Here is a 19,931-nt window from a genome sequence, read left to right on the forward strand (position 1 = left end):
GTGTAATTGTTTTCTCAGGACTGCCTCCTTCTGAGAACCTCCTTCCTTTCATTCCAACCAAATTGCTCTCTCAGGAGCTGCAATGATATTCTACAATGCCACATACATGCGCGCGCACGCGCGCGCGCGCACACACACACACACACACACACACACACACACACACACACACACACACACACACTCCTCTCAGAAGAATTGATTGGTCTAGAAGAAGGCTTATGGCTCAAGCTGGGCCAATAAGAGATTCCCCATTGGTTTTGGACTTAGGGCCCAGAGAGTTGAGGTGGTCTCTCTGCAGATGGCCAGTGTTGTAAGCTGAAAACTTCAGGAGATACCAGTGGTCATGTTTCTGTTATGTGAAGAAAAATAGTCTGCAGCGAGAGAGAAGAATGAGACTGACACCCAGGACAGAGAAGACAAATGCAGCAAACATCCTCTATCGTTATTGTGAATTTGACATTTTTTTTTTTGCCTAAGGTAATTTAAGTTGGGATTCTGCCACTTGCAGCCAAAAGAGCACATATTTAAGTGTGATTTGGCCTGGAGAATGTTGATAGGAAGAATTGGGCAAAACCTTCAGGCTACCCCAGGCTAAAAAGTATAAAGACTTGTCTACACATCCACTCAGCCCCTGATTCAAAAGCTATGAAAAGAAGCTCTATTTCTGTTTGTTTTAAAGATTTCTGCGTGTGTGCACGCTAAGTCACTTCAGTCGTGTCCAACTATCTGCAATCCTGTGGACTGTAGCCTGCAAGGCTCCTCTGTCCATGGGATTCTCCAGGCAAGAATACTGGAGTGGGTTGCCATGCCCTCCTCCAGGGGATCTTCCCAACCCAGGGATCGAACCTGAGTCTCTTAACATCTCCCCACATTGGCAAGCAGGTTCTTTACTGCTAGCACCACCTAGGAAGCCCTCAAGATCTCTATATAACTATAAATACATAAACCTATAGAAACTAAGTGTACCTTATCTGTCTACTTCTTGAAATAATAGCAAACTATATTTAAAATATCATAGATTTATTTCCTCAATTGTTGATAGATTGCATTTTGTGCTCAGAAATCTTCCCCCAGGCCATACTCTGACACAGCACACAGAAGGGAACATTTGAGACTGCAGAGCATCTACGTTTACCCTAGTATTGCCATCCCATGTAAGTTCTAGGAGGAAAGAAAACAGCTGAATCTTCAATGCTTGCAACATTTAATTAGATTATCTTCTTCCATCAGAGAAATGAGGACTATGAATGTTAGACTTTGCTATCCGTCACCCAGGAGAACAGTAAGGGTAAATGAGGTGCCACAAGTGTTACAGTAGTAGAAGTCCCTCCTTATGGAAACATGAGGCAAGAGGAAAGGAAGTTCCTCCCTAAGGAGTGTTTGTTTAATCAGAATCCATTCCCCTCCCTTCATTGTGTAGCCTGGATGTTTGGGTGGGATTGGCCTTACCACTAACTCTAGGGTGAGGCTTTGTGAACCTATGACCCTTTCAAGGGTTAATGATTTGGAGATGTACAATTGTCCTAAGCTGGTCTACTTAGAGTGAGGTTCAGAACATTTGTTTGACAGTTGGAGGAAGGAGCACCATCTTCTCATTTTGGATGTCAGTAAGGAAGAATACAGAATTGCTGGTAGCCCTATGGGGGAAAGCCAGACCAAGGATGAAGCCAACATACAGGTCAGTGCAGAGAGTAGAGAAACTCTGAAAAGCAGATTGTATCGTGAACTCTGGGTCAAATCACACAAGAAGCCAGCTCAGTATCTGAAATTTGTCGGTTAATGTGAGCCGATACATTTCTTTTAGTGTTTCAACCAGTTTGGGTTATTTTTCTTTTACTTGCAACTAAAAGTATGCCCCCCAAATAAGGGGATTGATCTGTAAGATCCTTCCCAGTTTTAAAGAAAAAATCATACATATTCTATACCTAAAAGGAAAGAATATGTAAGTCCATATTCTGGAGGAAAAAACAACCCAGGCTTATCTCTTCCCAAGGAGGTAACAACAATAAGTCACTAGAATCTTGGGCAACTAGGGCAGGCTCCCCACTGAGAATCAGGGCCCATAGAATGAGGAAGAAATTGATAGTTTTTTTGGTTGGATGGATTCCTTGTCACAAAGCCAAGACTGAGAATGTAAGAGTAGCAGTTAAAATACAGATATTCCATCAAAATTTAGAACACTCCTACCTTTTGGTTCAACAGTTCTGCTTCTCAAAACCTCTCCTACAAAAATATACACGTAAAGGATATGTGTGCAATGATGTTACCTGAAACATTGTTTATGATATTAAAAAATATGGAGGCAATCTTATTTCTACCAAGAGGAAGTGGTTATATAAATTATAGTATATTTATGTGGTGTAATGCTAAGAAAGAAGTTGCATTGATGGAAAAAGAAAAATTATCCACTACATGGTTGAATGGAAAATCAAGAAATAAAATATGTAGTATGACTCTGTGTTAAAAATAAACTATACATATGTTTGTGCTTAAAAATATGAAAAACATCCACTTTTTATTTTTTATATCCCTGAATATTAAATTTATAAATTATTAAAAATTGTACAACAGTCATCTATTGCTTTTCTGTAATTCAAAATCTTTCTTTTTAAGGTGTATGTGTATTTTTCTGTGAGAAAAGATTATCAACATTGTGAATCATAGACATTCTCATATACATAACTCACACTTGCAACTATTTTGCTGACTTACTCTTTAGGGTAATTCGAATGACTATAGATAAAGTCATATTGAATATATGCATACATACACATGCATGCATAATGAAGAATGAATTGAAAATTCTTTTTTAAATAATTTCATTTATTTATTTTTGGTTGCTCTGGGTCTTCATTGCTGCATTGCTGCATGCGGGTTTTCTCTAGTTGAGTGCACAGGCTTCTCATTGCGATGGTTTCTCTTGTTTCGAAGCCTGGGCTCTAGGTCATGTGGGCTCAGTAGTTGTGGCACACAGGCTCAGTTGTGCCAAGGCATGTGAAATCTTCCCGGAGCATGGAGCAAACCCATGTCCCTTGCATTAGCAGGCAGATTCCCAATCCCTAGACTATCAGGGAAGTCCTCAGGAATTCTTATTGAGTGCCTACTATACGTCTGGCAGTGTTCTAGTGATGTGTCAAAGAGTCCTATAGATTTACAGTGTTGCACATAAGGAGATCCAAAATAGTCCCAAGAATACAAGTAACTATAAATGTTGAAATATAGCGGGGTTTAATGTTTATGTATGCATAATTTTCAATCATCAAAACTATTTAATTTTTCTATTCAGTAATGAACTCAATTTCATGTTATAAATGTGTAATCTTCCTCAGTTTCAACTATAAATTTCATGGTTGAAAGCACCAAATTGAAGAGCCAACTAAATAAAACTACCAATCTTGATTTGGGTGTATTTTGGATCCACCATTTTTAGACTCTTACCACATGCTGGAATTTAAACCTGAGTTCTCAGTTTCAGACTTCGTATACAATTTCGAATACCTTCTCTAAATCACAAAACTCTCACTCATCTACTTTCTCCCACTCTAAATTCAGAGGCATTTGTATTTAGTCCGACATAGTGTATTCCTGCAATATTAATTAATTCATTTATATATATATATCTTTTTCTTCCAACTTGTGTAGCTGAGAGCTTACGGAGGTTAGGAACTGTTTTCTCTCTCCTCACATCCACGCATCACAGTTTACTCTTTCAAAAAGTTGACTAAATGCATCCCTCGGCTTCCTCGACAAAGAGCATATGTTCAAACTAAAAATAGAACACAGATCCTCTGTGTTTTTCGGTCATAATCAATAAGACTATTCATGAGGCAATTATTTTAAGCTTAGCAATTTAGACATAACCACATCATTGAATTAGCCTTGAAATCTCAGAAAGAAATCATAGGATGTTTATTCACCTTAGTTGCTTCTAAGCAACTGTTATCCTCCAAGCTTAGAACTCCCTTGATCATTTCCAGGGAGCAATTTTAGATTACATAACAGTTTTTAGAATACATTGTGGAAAGTACCTCTTCTGTTTCAGGAAAACTGGACCCTTTCTCTCACAATCTCTCTCCCTCTCCCCCTCTTTTTGTAAAAGAATTCTTCTCAAAAAAAAAAAGAATTCTTCTCCTATGACTATTTCCTTGAACTTCAGACTCCAACGATAATTAAAGGTAACAAGAAAGATGCTGGGAGAAAAGCCAATTTAATTGTACTATCCTGAATAATTGTTTCTGACTTCCAGCTTGCCCATTGTGATTCTTTGGCAGGAAAGAATTAATATCAGACTCCAACAATCTTCAAACAAGTAAAAATTATAATCTGGTGGGTGCCTATTTAAAGTAACAGAATCCAAGGCAACACAAGAGGCTTAATTTTAGATATGCATGTTATTAACTAACAGTAGGAAAGAACACTGTCTAGTACTGAAGAACCAAGAGCAGGAAACAACCATTTTAAATTTACACTCCCATTTCTTCAAGGTTTGAGCTAGATAATACAGTTTCAACTCTCTGTATTTAGCTGTTCTGTCCTTAAATTTTGTTGTTTGCTTAACTTTTATCACTTTACAAAATTGCTATCTAGGCTTATAAAACACCAAGCTCCATGTCTTAGTTAAGGCTGCAAGTAATAAATTATCATAGACTGGGAGGTTTAAGCATAGAAATTTATTTCCCACAGTTTTGAAGGCTGAGAAATCTAAAATCAAAGGGCCAGCTTAGTTGTTTGGGAAGAGTGCTCTTCCCAGTATGCAGACAACCATCTTCAAGTTATATCTTCACATGGTGGTGAGGGGGTGTTGGTGGTAAGGGTGGCAAGAGTGTCTAATTTAGGGATACAAAAATTAATTGATAGCTAGAAATGTTAAAATATTATGGAACCATCTTTCGAACATTGTTGGGTAAAAAGTGAGTTCTGGAGACTCCTCTACGACAAAATGTGCCCAGATTATAAGAAAGAACTAAGCCAATAAAAGAATTAAAAAATTTTCACCTTAAAAAAAGTAAATTAATAAGAAATGAAAAACATGCTAAGTTAATATTAGATTTAGATTCTAAATTTAGATTCTAAAATATCTGTCTTGTCTAGTAATGTATTGCTAGGCAGCAGCTACACAAAGGTAACAATTAATGTGACAGCAGTTGAGAGTTAAGACCAAATTAGGGGGAATTATTTACTCTCATTGCTATAATCAGAAGTATATAGGAGACACCCAGAAACTACTAAAAGGAAATTATGGATAAATACATACTACTTTTTATATTCATCTTGAAATGTACGATTTCACAGAACCCTTTCAAGAAAAAAAAAAGAAGAACCTAAAGCAAGTGAAATACAGAAAATAATTTACTGTCTGGTATCCTGTGTCCCTTTTTTTTGAATAGCAGCACTCTCCAAAGATTGCATAAATATTGAACTTTTTTCTTAAATTTTTTGTTTTGGAAATTTCCAAACATAGACAAAGTAGAAAGAATGAAATAATGAGCCCCTATGTACTGATTCCCGCAAAGCTATGTACTGGGCTTCCCTCGTAGCTCAGTTGGAAAAGAATCTGCCTGCAGTGCATGAGACCCAGGTTCAATTCCTGGGTCGGGAAGATTCCCTGCAGAAGGAAATGGCAATCCACCCCAGTATTCTTGCCTGGAGAATCCCATGGACAGAGGAGCCTGGCAGGGGTTGCAGGAGTTGGACACAACTTAGTGACTAAACTGCTATTACGTACTGATTACCTGGATTCAACATTTATCGCTATATGGCCAATCTTGTTGCATTTATAACCCCACACTCCACTACACTAGATTATTGGAAATTAACTGTCAGATATAAAATATCTCATCAGAAATACTGTAGTATGTACATCTAAGATATTGACTCTTTTTTAAAAAGCACAATCATAATGCCATTTACAAATGTGAAAAAATGAAAACTTTAATACCAAATAATATACAGTAAGCAATATTAAGGTCTTACTGATAGTCACCTAGCTTAGATAACAATAGTAATACAAACATTTTTTCAGATTGATCTTGCAGGAATTTGAATTTTGAGTTTGTCTCCATGTATTGTTTTGTTATGCTGAAATTATATTAGAATGAATATATCTTATAAATCACATTCCCATATTTGATAGATTGGTTGCGTAGGTGGTTTATTTTATCCAAGGATTAGAAATAGAGCAAGTTGATTATTTGCAAGACAAGAAAAAGAGAAAAACTGAAGCCCAATCTCTGATTTTGAAAACAATTTCTCTGAATCCAGAATGAAAGGGGAAATATTTTAACACCAACCTTACTAACATCATGGCTGACTTTCAGCTGGCTTTACACTGCAGTTGTTGCACTCTGTTAAAATATTAAAATTCTTCCTAAAAGGTGAAAACTCACCCTAGCACTTCCTCCCCCTCCTTCTCCCCCTGACCCAGGCCCTGGCTTCTCTGGCCCTCTGCGGTTCAGGACTGGGCTCTGATGGGCCACACCTAGTGGACATGCTTGATGCCCACTTGATCTCTCCTCTTGTACCATCTCACAGGAAACTTGCCGTGGCTACTTGTGGGAACTGAAGCCTTCACAGGGTACCAAAATGGTTGCTACACACTTTAAATATCACTTTTACCTAAATCCCGTTATTAGTTCCTCCTATTAGGGAGTTGTGTGTGTGTGTGTGTGTGCACTCAGTCATGTCTGACTCTGCGACCCCATGGACTGTAGCCCTCCAACCTCCTCTGTCCATGGAATTTTCCAGGGAAGAATACTGGAATGAGTTGCCATTTCCTACTCCAGGGGATCCTCCTGACCCAAGAATCAAACCCATTTCTCTTGCACCTCCTGCATTAGCAGGCAGATTCTTTACCACTGTGCCACCGGGGAAGGTCATTTGCGAGTTTAGGTGAATTTAGTTTAGGGAAACTGAGATAAGCATGGATTTCAGTCAGACCTGGTTCAGAGTAGGATTCATCTCCTGCTTTCTAGGCAAATTCTGAGTTATAATGTCTTCATATGTAAAATGAAGATAAAATATCTAATTCATCAGATTGGAGAGAGCATTAAATAGGGTTGTCCTTCAATGTCTGAGTATCTAAATTTCTGATGTAGAAGTTACTTTTTCTCTGCCAAACTTCTTCCTCACATGTTGCTGTTGTTCAGTTGCTAAGTCATGTCCAGTACTTGTGACCCCATGGATTGCAGCACACCAGGCTTCACTGTCCTTTACCACTTCCCGGAATTTCCTCAAACTCATGTCCATTGTTGAGATGCTATCCAAACATCTCATCCTCTGTCAAGTCCTTCTCCTGCCCTCAATCTTTCCCAGACTCAAGGTCTTTTCCAGTGAGTTGGCACTTCCCATGAGGTGGCCAAAATATTGGAGCATCAGCTTCAGCATCGGCCCTTCCAGTGAGTATTTAGTTGACTTCCTTTAGAATTGACTGCTTGATCTCCTTGCAGGCCAAAGGACTCATCAGAGTCTTCTTCAGCACCACAGTTTGAAAGCATCAATTCTTTGGGCTCAGCCTTCTTTATGCTCCAACTCTCACATCCATACATGACTACAGGAAAAACCATACATTTGACTATACAGACTTTTGTCAGCAAAGTAATGTCTCTGCTTTTTAATATACTGTCTAGGTTCATCATAGCTTTGCTTCCAAGGAGCAAGGGTCTTTTAACTTCATGGCTGGAGTCACTGTTCACAGTGATTTTGGAGCCCAAGAAAATAAAATGTAACTACTTCCACCTTCCCCCCTTCTATTTGCCATGAAGTGAGGCACCAGTGAACCCTAAAGTCAGTCTCTCCCATTAGGAAGCTTCCATAAGCCTCTTATCCTTACCCATCAGAGGGCAGACAGAATGAAAACCACGATCACAGAAAACTAACCAAACTGATCAAATGGACCACAGCATTGTCCAACTCAATGAAACTGTGAGCCATGCCATGTGGGGCCACCCAAGATGAATGGGTCATAGTGGAGAGTTCTGACAGAACGGGGTCCACTGGAGAAGTGAATGGCCAACCACTTCGGTATTCTTGCCTTCAGAACCCCATGAACAGTATGAAAACATAAAAAGATATGATACTGAAAGATGAACTCCCCGGGTCAGTAGGTGCCCAATATGCTACTGGAGAAGAGTGGAGAAATAACTCTAGAAAGAATGAAGAGATGGCGCTAAAGCAAAAACAATGCCCAGGTGTGGATGTGACTTGTAATGGAAGTAAAGTCCGATGTTGTAAGAACAATATTGCATAGGAACTTGGAAAGTTAGATCCATGAATCAAGGTAAATTGGAAGTGGTCACACAGGAGATGGCAAGAGTCAAGAGTGAACATTGACATTTTAGGAACCAGTGAACTCAAATGGACTGGAATGGGTGAATTTAATTCAGATGACCATTATATCTACTTCTGTGAGCAAGAATCCCTTAGAAGAAATGAAGTAGCCCTCATAGTCAACCAGAGTCCAAAATGCAGTTCTTAGGTGCAATCTCAAAAATGACAGAATGATCTCTGTTGGTTTCCAAGGCAAACCATTCAATATCACAGTAATCCAAGTCTATGTGCCAACCACCAGTGCTGAAGAAGCTGAAGCTGAATGATTCTATGAAGACCTACAAGACCTAGAACTAACACCAAAAAGAGATGCCCTTTTCATCATAGGGTACTGGAGGGCAAAAGTAGGAAGTCAAGAGATACCTGGAATAACAGGCAAGTTTGGCCTTGGAGTACAAAATGAAACAGGGCAAAGGCTAACAGAGTTTTGTCAAGAGACTACACCGGTCATAGCAAACATTCTCTTCCAGCAACACAAGAGAAGACTACACATGCACATCACCAGATGGTCAATGCTGGAATCAGATTGATTATATTCTTTGCAGCTAAGGATGGAAAAGCTCTATACAGTCAGAAAAACCAAGATCAGGAGCTCACTGTGGCTCAGATAATGAGCACCTTATTGCAAAATTCAGGCTTAAATTGAAGGAAGTAGAGAAAACCACTAGACCATTCAGGTATGACCTAAATCAAATCCCTTATGATTATACAGTGGAAGTGACAAATAGAATCAAGGGATTAGATTTGATAGACTGCCTGAAGAACTATAGACCAAGGTTCATGACATTCTACATGTAGGAGGCAGTGATCAAGACCATCCCCAAGAAAAAAAAGGCAAAAAGGCTGTCTGAGGTTGTCTGAGGAGGCCTTACAAATAGCTGATAGAAGAAGAGAAGTGAAAGGCAAAGGAGAAAAGGAAAGATAATCCCATTTGAATGCAGAGTTCCAAAGAAACTCATCCTCTGTCGCCCCCTTCTCCTCCTGCCCCCAAGCCCTCCCAGCATCAGGGTCTTTTCCAATGAATCAACTCTTCCCATGAGGTGGCCAAAGTACTGGAGTTTCAGCTTCAGCATCAGTCCTTCCAATGAACACCCAGGACTGATCTCCTTTAGGATGGACTGGTTGGATCTCCTTGCAGTCCAAAAGGACTCTCAAGAGTCTTCTCCAATACCACAGTTCAAAAGCATCAATTTTTCAGCGCTCAGCTTTCTTCACAGTCCAACTCTCACATCCATACATGACCACTGGAAAAACCATAGCCTTGACTAGATGGACCTTTGTTGGCAAAGTAATGTCTCTGCTTTTTAATATGCTATCTAGGTTGGTCATAACTTTCCTTCCAAGGAGTAAGCGTCTTTTAATTTCATGGCTGTGATCACCATCCGCAGTGATTTTGGAGCCCCCAAAATTAAAGTCTGACACTGTTTCCACTGTCTCCCCATCTATTTCCCATGAGGTGATGGGACCAGATGCCATGATCTTAGTTTTCTGAATGTTGAGCTTTAAGCCAACTTTTTCACTCTCCTCTTTCACTTTCATCAAGAGGCTTTTTAGTTCCTCTTCACTCTCTGCCATAAGGGTGGTGTCATCTGCATATCTGAGGTTATTGATATTTCTCCTGGCAATCTTGATTCCAGCTTGTGCTTCTTCCAACCCAGCGTTTCTCATGATGTACCCTGCATATAAGTTAAATAATCAGGGTGACAATATACAGCCTTGACGTACTCCTTTTCCTATTTGGAACCAGTCTGTTGTTCCATGTCCAGTTCTAACTGTTGCTTCCTGACCTGCATACAGGTTTCTCAACAGGCTGGTCAGGTGGTCTGGTATTCCCATCTCTTTCAGAATTTCCCACAGTTTATTGTGATCCACACAGTCGAAGGCTTTGGCATAGTCAATAAAGCAAATATAGATGTTTTTCTGGAACTCTCTTGCTTTTTCAATGATCCAGCAGATATTGGCAATTTGATCTCTGGTTCCTCTGCCTTTTCTAAAACCAGCTTGAACATCTGGAAGTTTTTGGTTCACGTATTGCTGAAGCCTGGCTTGGAGAATTTTGAGCATTATTTTACTAGCGTGTGAGATGAGTGCAATTGTGCGGTAGTTTGAGCGTTCTTTGGGATTGGCTTTCTTAGGGATTGGAATGAAAACTGACCTTTTCCAATCCTGTGGCCACTGCTGAGTTTTCCAAATTTGCTGGTATATTGAGTGCAGCACTTTCACAGAATCATCTTTCAGGATTTGAAATAGCTCAACAGGAATTCCATCACCTCCACTAGCTTTGTTCATAGTGATGCTTTCTAAGGCCCACTTGACTTCACATTCCAGGATGTCTGGCTCTAGGTGAGTGATCACACCATTGTGATTATCTGGGTTGTGAATATCTTTTTTGTACAGTTCTTCTGTGTATTCTTGCCACCTCTTCTTAATATCTTCTGCTTCTGTTAGGTCCATACCATTTCTGTCCTTTATCGAACCCATCTTTGCATGAAATGTTCCCTTGGTATCTCTAATATTCTTGAAGAGATCTCTAGTTTTTCCTATTCTGTTGTTTTCCTCTATTTCTTTGCATTGATCCCTGAGGAAGGCTTTCTTATCTCTCCTGGCTATTCTTTGGAACTCTGAATTCAAATGGGAATATCTTTCCTTTTCTCCTTTGCTTTTCACTTCTCTTCTTTTCACAGATATTTGTAAGGCCTCTTTAGACAACAATTTTGCCTTTTTGCATTTCTTTTCCATGGGGATGGTCTTGATCCCTGTCTCCTGTACAATGTCACTAACTGAGATGGCTAGATGGCATCACCGACTCGATGGGCATGAGTTTGAGTAAACTCCAGGAGTTGGTGATGGACAGGGAGGCCTGGCATGCTGCAATTCATGGGGCCGTAAAGAGTCGGACACGACTGAGTGACTGAACTGAACTCCAAAGAATAGCAAGGAGAGATAAGAAAGTCATCCTAAGTGATCAATGCAAAGAAATAGAGGAAAACAATAGAATGGGAAAGACTAGAGATCTCTTCAAGAAAATTAGAGATAACAAGGGAACATTTCATCCAAAGATGGGCAAACATCTTGCGAAATGCCAGGCTGGATGAGCACAAGCTGGAATCAAGACTGTCAGGAGAAAAATCAATAACCTCAAGTACGCGGATGACACTATCCTTAATGCAGAAAGCAAAGAGGAACCAAAGAACTTCTTGATGAAAGAGAAAGAGAGTAAAAAAGCTGGCTTAAAACTCAACCTTCAAAAAATGAAGATCATGGCATCTGGTCCTATCATTTCATGGCAAATAAATGGAGAAAAAGTGGAAACAGTGTCAGATTTCATTTTCTTGGGCTCCAAAATCACTGTGGATGGTGACTGTAGCCATGAAATTAAAAGATGCTTGCTCCTTGGAAGAAAAGCTATGACCAACCTAGACAGCATATTGAAAAGCAGAGACATTAGTTTGCCAAAAAAAGCTTCATCTAGTCAAAGCTATGGTTTTTCCAGTAGTCGTGTATGTGTGTGAGAGTTGGACTATAAAGGAAGCTGAGGACTGAAGAAATGATGCTTTTGAACTGTGGTGTTGTGAAAGGCTCTTGAGAGTCTCTTGGACTGCAAGGAGATCAAGCCAGTTAATCCTAAAGGAAATCAGACCTGAATGTTCACTGGAAAGGCTGATGCTAAAGCTGACGCTCCAATACTTTGGCCACCTGATGTGAAGAACTGTCTCATTGGAAAAGACTCTGATTCTGGGCAAGATTGAAGGCAGGAGGAGAAGGGGGTGACAGAGGATGAGATGGTTGGATGACATCAGCGACTTGATGAACATGAGTTTGAGTAAGCTCTAGGAGTTGGTGATAGCCTGGCATGCTGCAGTCCATGGAGTGGGGGACATGACTGAGCAACTGAACTAAACAGAACTGATGGCACCAGAGGGTTTCCACCCTAGGGCACCAGATGGCACTAGTGGCACAGAACTCGCCTGCCAAAATAGGAAACATAGAGATGCAGGTTCAACCCCTGGGTCGGGAATATCCCCTGGAGGAGGGCATGGCAACCCACTCCAGTATTGTTGCCTGGAGAATCCCAAGGATAAAGCAGCCTGGTGGGCTACAGTCCATGGGGTCACATAGAGTCAGACAGGACTGAAGTGACTTAGCACACACGCATGATGACACCGGATGCCATGATCTTGGTTTTTTTAAATGTTGAGTTTCAAGCCACTTTTTTACTCTCCTCTTTTACCCTCATGAAGAGACTCTTTAGTTCCTCTTTGCTTTCTACCTTTAGAGCGGTATCGAATATCTGAGGTTGTGGGTATTTTTCCCAGGAATCTTGATTTCAGCTTGTGATTCATCCAGCCCGGCATTTCACATGATATACTCTGCACATAAGTTATAAAGAAGCAGGGTGACAATATACAGCCTTGACATACTCCTTTCCCAATTTTGAACCAGTCTGTTGTTCCATGTCCAGTTCTAACGGTTGCTTCTTGACCAGCATACAGGTTTTTCAGGAGACAGGTAAGTGGTCTGGTATTCCTCTCTTTAAGAATTTTCCAGAGTTTCTTGTGATCCACACAGTCAAAGGCTTTAGCGTAGTCAATGAAGCAGAAGTAGGCATTTTTTCTGGAATTCCCTTGCTTTCTCGATGATCCCATGAATTTTGGCAATTTGATTTCTGGTTCCTCTGCCTTCTCTATACCCAACTTGTACATCTGGAAGTTCTCATGTACTCCTGAAGCCTAAGTTGAAGGATTTTGAGCATACCCTTGCTAGCATGTGAGATGAGTGTAACTGTACGGTAGTTTGAACATTCTTTGGCATTGTCCTTCTTTGTGACTGGAATGAAAACTGACCTTTTCCAGTCCTGTGCCCACTGCTGAGTTTTCCAGATTTGCTGACATATTGAAGTTCTCCTGATTTCAGCTCATGGCCCCACCATGCATACTTGCTTAGGCCCCCCAACCAGAAGCCATCCTTGATTCTTTCTTCCTCTTACTGCTAACATCTAAATCCTCAGTAATGGAGCTTATTTCAAACCACTTTTCAATGTTTCCATTGCTATCATTCTACTTCAGCAATCTTCAAACATTTTGGTCTCAGGGTTCCTTCACACTCTTGGAAATTCCTGTTATGGACTCCAAAAACCTGTTATTTTTATGTGAGTTGTATTAATATTTATCACTAGCATCAGAAATCAAAGTTGAAACAATTTAAAATATTTATTTACCCTTTAAAAAATAAGTCTGTATCATGTTAATATAAATAATACACTTTTTAAGTAGACATATCCCCCCAAATTTAGTAATAATAGTAGCATTGCTTTACTTTTTGCTAATCTCTTTAATGTCTGACTTTTTTAAAAAAAGGCTGCATTTTCATTCATAGCTAATTCTGCATTCAGTCTGCTGCAGTATCACATGTCACATAGCCTCTGGAAAATTCTACTGTATACTCATAAAAGAATGAGAATAAGAAAAGCAAGTAATGTCTTACTGCTATTGTGAAAGTACTTTTGACCTTACAAACCCACAAGAATGTCTCAGAGGGATCTTCAGGGCTCCCCAGAAAACACTTTTTAACATTAAAAAAAAAGGAGCTATACTTTGTATACCATGAACTTCACTCTTTTAAGACCAACAGGGGATTCTCTGATGGTCCAGTGGTTAGGACTCAAGGTTCCAATGCTGGGGGTCTGGGTTGAATCCCTGGTGGAAGGACTAAGAGCACATGAGATGTGTGGTGAAGCCAAAAAAAAAAAAAAAAGGAAAGGAAAGACCGATGGTTCAATAGTTTTCAGCATGTTTACAAAGTTGTGCAATTATCTCTGCTTTAGCAATCTTTACCCATTGACTCTCATATCAGCCCCTGATAAGTAGATAACCCTGATCTACTTTTTTTTTCTAAGGATTTGCCAATTCTGGGTGCTTTATAAAAACTGAATTGAACTTTCAATTCAGTGGTCTTCTTTTACTTAGCATAGTATTTTCAAAGTTCATGTGTAGCATCTGTCAGTACTTCATTTACTCATATGGCTTAATAATATTCCATTACATGGCTATATACTACATTTTAGTTATTCATTAGTTGATAGACATTTGAGTTCTTTCCACTTTTTAGCTATTATCAATAATATTGCTATGGACATCAGTGTGCAAACTTTTGTGTGGACATGTGTTTTCAGTTTTCTTGGTTATACACCAAGAAGTAGAACTGCTAGGTCGTATAGCAATTCAATATTTAGTTTTATAAGGAAACACTAAACTACCAAGACCATACTTTGAGATCTACTTCTCTAGTCTGAACCAGACTTACATACTACCTGGACTATGGCAAGAGTTGGCTAATTTCTCTGATCCTGTCTGGTGACCCTACAGTTTTTATTCCACATGACTGCCAGAATCATCTTTAAAGGGACAACATTAGACAATATTACTCCATTTTGTTAAACTCTCCAATAAACTCCCTGTTACACATAGAATAAAATCCAAACTCTTCCAGGGCTGAAACATGATCTAGTCCCTGCCTACCTCTTTGACTGAATCTCTTCACCATCTCTGCAACATGCTTCCTTCTAATCTTTGTATAGTTGGCTCCATCTAATCATATAGATCTCTACTCAAAACCAACTTCCTTAGGAAGTCTTTATCTATTTGTTTAATTGTTAATTTTCAACACTGTATCCAGTTCCTAGAACTGGAACTGTTAGAGATTCAAGCCTTTGACTGTGTGGATCAAAACAAACTGTGGAAGATTCTTAAAGAGATGGGAATACCAGACCACTAACCTGCCTCCTGAGAAACCCATATGCAGGTCAAGAAGAAACATTTAGAACTGGACATGGAACAATGGACTAGTTCTAAATTGGGAAAGGAGTATGTCAAGTCTGTATATTGTCACCCTGCTTATTTAACTTATATGCAGAGTACATCATACAAAATGCTGGGCTCAATGAATCACAAGCTGGAATCAAGATTGCTGGGAGAAATATCTACAGCCTCAGCTATGTAGATGATACCACTTTAATGGCAGAAAGTGAAGAGGAACTAAAGAGTTTCTTGATGAAGGTGAAAGAGAAGAGTGAAAAAGCTGGCTTAAAACTCAACATTCAAGAAATGAAGATCATGGCATCTGGTCCTATCATTTCATGGCAAATAAATGGGGGAAAAAGTGGAAACAGTGTCAGATTTCATTTTCTTGGGCTCCAAAATCACTGCAGAAGGTGACTGTAGCCATGAAATTAAAAGATGCTTGCTCCTTGGTAGAAACGCTATGACCATCCTGGACAGTGTATTAAAAAGCAGAGATACCACTTCGCCGACAAAGGTCCATATAATCAAAGCTATGGTTTTTCCAGTAGTTATGTACCAATGTAAGAGATGGACCATGAAGAAGGCTGAGTGCTGCAGAATTGATGCTTTTGAACTGTGGCGCTGGAAAAGACTCTTGAAAGTCCTTGGACAGCAAGGAGACCAAACCAGTCATTCTTAAAGGAAATCAACCCTGAATATTCATTGGAAGGACTGATGCTGAACCTGAAGCTTCAACACTTTGGCCACCTGATGTTGAAGAGCCGACTCATTTGTAAAGACCCAGATGCTGGGAAAGATTGAGGGCAAGAGGAGAAGGGGGCGACAGAGGATGAGATGGTTGGATGGCATCACTGACTCAACGGACATGGTTTGAGTAAACTCAGGGAGATAGTGAAGGACAGGGAAGCCTGGAGTGCTGTAGTTCATGGGGTCGCAAAGAGTCGGACATGACTTAGCTACTGAACAACAACAACAACAGATTCAATAAATATTTTGGAATGAGTACATAAAAAAAACGCACAGGTATCTGGTGTTTCTGTTGCTGCATAACAAACTATCCCCAAACTTAGTGTTTTAAATCAACTGTTCACTTGGGCTAGGCTCAGCTGAGTAATTTTTCTATTGATCTTGCCAGTGGTCACTTGTGTATCTGCAATCAGTTGGCATATTGAGTGAGGCCTCCCCTCTCCCTGGTCAGCTGACCTCCTAGTTTTATGTGGTCTCTACAACAAGGTAATTGGATTTCGTACATGGCAGCTCAGGGCTCCCAAGAGCAAAAAGTAGAAGCTATTATCATTTCAAGACTGAAGCCTGGACCTAGCACAGCATTACTTCTGGCGTATGTTATTGGTTAATAGGGTCAACGTCAGCCCAGATTCAGGAGACTTCGTAGAGGCTTCACTACTGGAAGCGTTTCATGGGAGACAGGGTTAGAAGTAGGGGTGGGGTAGATGGAGTTATTATGAAAAAGATTAAAATATCACCTTATGTTTTATGTTATACTAGCTTTTTAAAGTATTTACAGTCTCATATCATGAACAGCCTTAAGAACATAGCAAGGCTAATATGACAATTATTGCTTCCATGACAATCAGCATTCGGAAAATGAGAAGTCAAAGCAGAAAGTTAATTATACAAGAAGAATGTCTGTGGATCCTCCGACCTGGCAGTTTATCTGAATGAGTGAATTACAGGGAGAGCTGTGTGTTCCCTGTACCTTCCCTGGACTTCTACATGTACCTGCCAAGCACTGAGCACTGACAATTAAAGCTTTACTTCTTTTCTTCTCAATTTCATTTTTCATGAAGCTGTAACAATAGAGAGGAAAATGGAAGGTATGTAGAATCTTACCACCTCAAGGCAATAATTTCCATTTCTGCATATTTCCTTCCAGACTTTACCCAGATGTGTGCAGGGTTTTATATAATTATCATCATAGTACATATGCTTTTCAATTGTACATTTTCTCCTTTTATAGTAGTAGTAGTTTAGCCGCTAAGTCGTGTCTGACTCTTGCGACCCCATGGACTGTAGCCTGCTAGGCTCCTCTGTCCATGGAATTCTCCAAGGCAAAAATACTGGAGTGGATTGCCATTTCCTTCTCCAGGGAATCTTCCTGACTCAGGGATTGAACCCGGGTCTCCTGCACCGCAGGCAGATTCTTTACCAACTGAGCTATAAGTAACGTTTATTCATGTTGTTTCATAATCTTTTAAATTATTATGGCTTTTTATTCCTGTTAGTTGGTGCGTGACAATTGATGTAGTTGTTTACCTATTGGTAGACTTGTAGATTGTTTCCACTGTTTGGAGGTTTTTTCCTACAAAAGCTGTGATGAACTTCTCTGTTTTGTACTTCTCTGGCATAATTTCCATGTGATATATTCCTAAAAAGATTATGCGTTGTGATAGGTTGCACGTTCTAAAGATGGCCACATAATATCTCCCAACCCCATAGCTCTTCTGCAATAAGGACTTGACACTCCCCTTGAACCTAGATGGGCTCTGTGAACTATTTCGACCATTAGAATATGGCAGTGGTAACACTGTTCCTGTTTTAGATATAGCCCTTAATTGGCCTTAGTAACATCTATTTCCTACTTCTAGAAAGTGCAGCTTTCTTGAAACCACCATGCTATGAGCAGCTCAAGCCACATGAAGAAGCCCTGGGGTCTGAAGCCCCAGGTGGGCATCAAGAAAAGCCCAAGGATCACTGAGACGTCAGACACATGAGCAAAGACACCACCTAGAAGGCTGTCACTAAACTTTGCTGCCCCCACATGAAGTCAGGCAGACAGACTGCCCTGTGGAGTCCTCAAATTGCTTACCTGTAAAACTACTTGCAAAATAAATGGTTGAAAAGAGCTTCCCTGGTGGTCCAGTAGTTTAGGTTCCACCTGCCAATGCAAGGGACACTGGTTTGATCCCTGGTCCAGGAAGATCCCCTATACTGCAGAGCAACTAAGCCTATGTACCACAACTACTAAGCCAGCACTCTAGAGCCTGAGAACCACAACTACTGAGCCCATGAGCTGCTATTATTGAAGCCCATGTGCCTCGAGCCCGTGCTCCACAACAAGAGAAGCCACCACAATGAGAAGCCTGCACACTGCAACAGGGTAGCCCCTACTCTACCCAACTAGAGAAAACCCTCTCACAGCAACAAAGACACCCACCACAGCCAAATAAATGAATAAATCTTTTAAAAAAATGGTTATATTAAGCCTTACAATTTGTGATAGTTAGCTATTAATAGGCATTTAAAACGTGGGTCAAAAGGTAAAATTTTCTTTTCTCTAAATGCTAACAAATGCATTCCTAAGAGGATTGAAACAGTTTATAGTTTGCAGTGCCTCAGAAAGTCTATATGCTTGTCAAGGTGCAAGCCTTAGAAGGATTTTTTTCTCCAACTGTTCCTGTGTCTCTTTGGGAGGAATTTTACTTTGTCTTTCATCTGAATAGGTGGCCACTCACTGAGGAGGTCCTCCTCGGCTTTCTTAGCTCATGCCTCTAGTTTGCTTCCTGTCAATCCCCCACTGTAAGCTCTGCTCATCTTCAAGCAAAACTAATACTTACCATTCATCTATTTAGAATTTAAACACACAACACTCTCTGAGCTCACAGGAAGAAAGGAACCAGAGAGGACTGAGTATGTGCGGACACCTGCAGTTGTTCTTAAGTAGCTCAGTTGTGTCTGACTCTTTGTGACCCTGTGGACTGTTAGCCCACCAGGCTCCTCTGTCCATGGGGATTATCCAGGTAAGAATATTGGAGTGGGTTGCCATGCCCTCCTCCAGGGGATCTTCCCAACCCAGGAATCAAACCCAGGTCTCCCATATTGCAGGTGGATTCTTTACTGTCTGAGCTGCCAGGGAAGCCCCTTGAAAGATTTATAGTTAGAACCTTCCTAGATGTAAAGAAAAAGGGCGGAGCTAACTTTCCAAATGTGGAGCCACAAGTAGTTTCCCAAAGGTGGGAGGGGGACCAGACAAGTCAGTCAAGTTCCTTCCAGTTATGGATCCTCTGATTCATATCCTCTCTCTCAGAACAGGCAGGGTTTGGTTTTGTTTTCAAGACGGGGAGAGCATTGTCTCCTGACATGGCGGGGAGGAGGGGGAGAGGAATCTCTTCAGGAAAGAGGAAGGGGCGGTCAAGTGGGGAGGGTGGTGAGACCCACTGCACGCACTTCCTGGCTGAGGATGTCAGGCTGTTTCTCCTCACGCCCTGCTTGGATTTTGAGCATTTTCATAAATCCTCAGCACTAGTTCAGATCATCAGCTTGTACTTGACAGTTTTATTCCCTTGGCTCTCGGAAGGGAAAGTAAATCAAAGCTTGACTGCTCAGAACCTGACAAGAGCGTGTAATAAAGACGTTCCCCGAGGTGGAGGGCAGGCATGGGGAGCCTCTCAGGTCTACCGCAGATCCAGGCTGCCTTGAGGACACATTGCAAAATGCAGGAGTTACAAGATCACCCCGCTCCACAGTGGAATATGTGAGCAGCCTCAAGCTGTGTCACTGCAAATGGAAAGGCTCTGAAAGCAGAGAACAGAATGAGAGGGAGATGGTCTACGTGAAGGCTGGACTCCTTACAGGCAAAGAGAAGTAGGCAGCATAGCAATCGCCCTGCAGGGGGTGTGGGCTGAGCAGGATTTTAACACTGAGACTCCCCAAAGCCCTGGAAGAGAGCTGGACCCTCAACAGGGTTTGAACTAAAATGTGGTTTCAACATATGTGTGGATGTTGCCTCATTTCAAGTTTTAGTTTTTATTGATCCACTTGTGCGTGCATGCATGCTTAGTCACA

The sequence above is a fragment of the Cervus canadensis genome, chromosome 21 (genome assembly GCF_019320065.1).
Source record: "Cervus canadensis isolate Bull #8, Minnesota chromosome 21, ASM1932006v1, whole genome shotgun sequence".
Classification (NCBI taxonomy): Eukaryota; Metazoa; Chordata; class Mammalia; order Artiodactyla; family Cervidae; genus Cervus; species Cervus canadensis.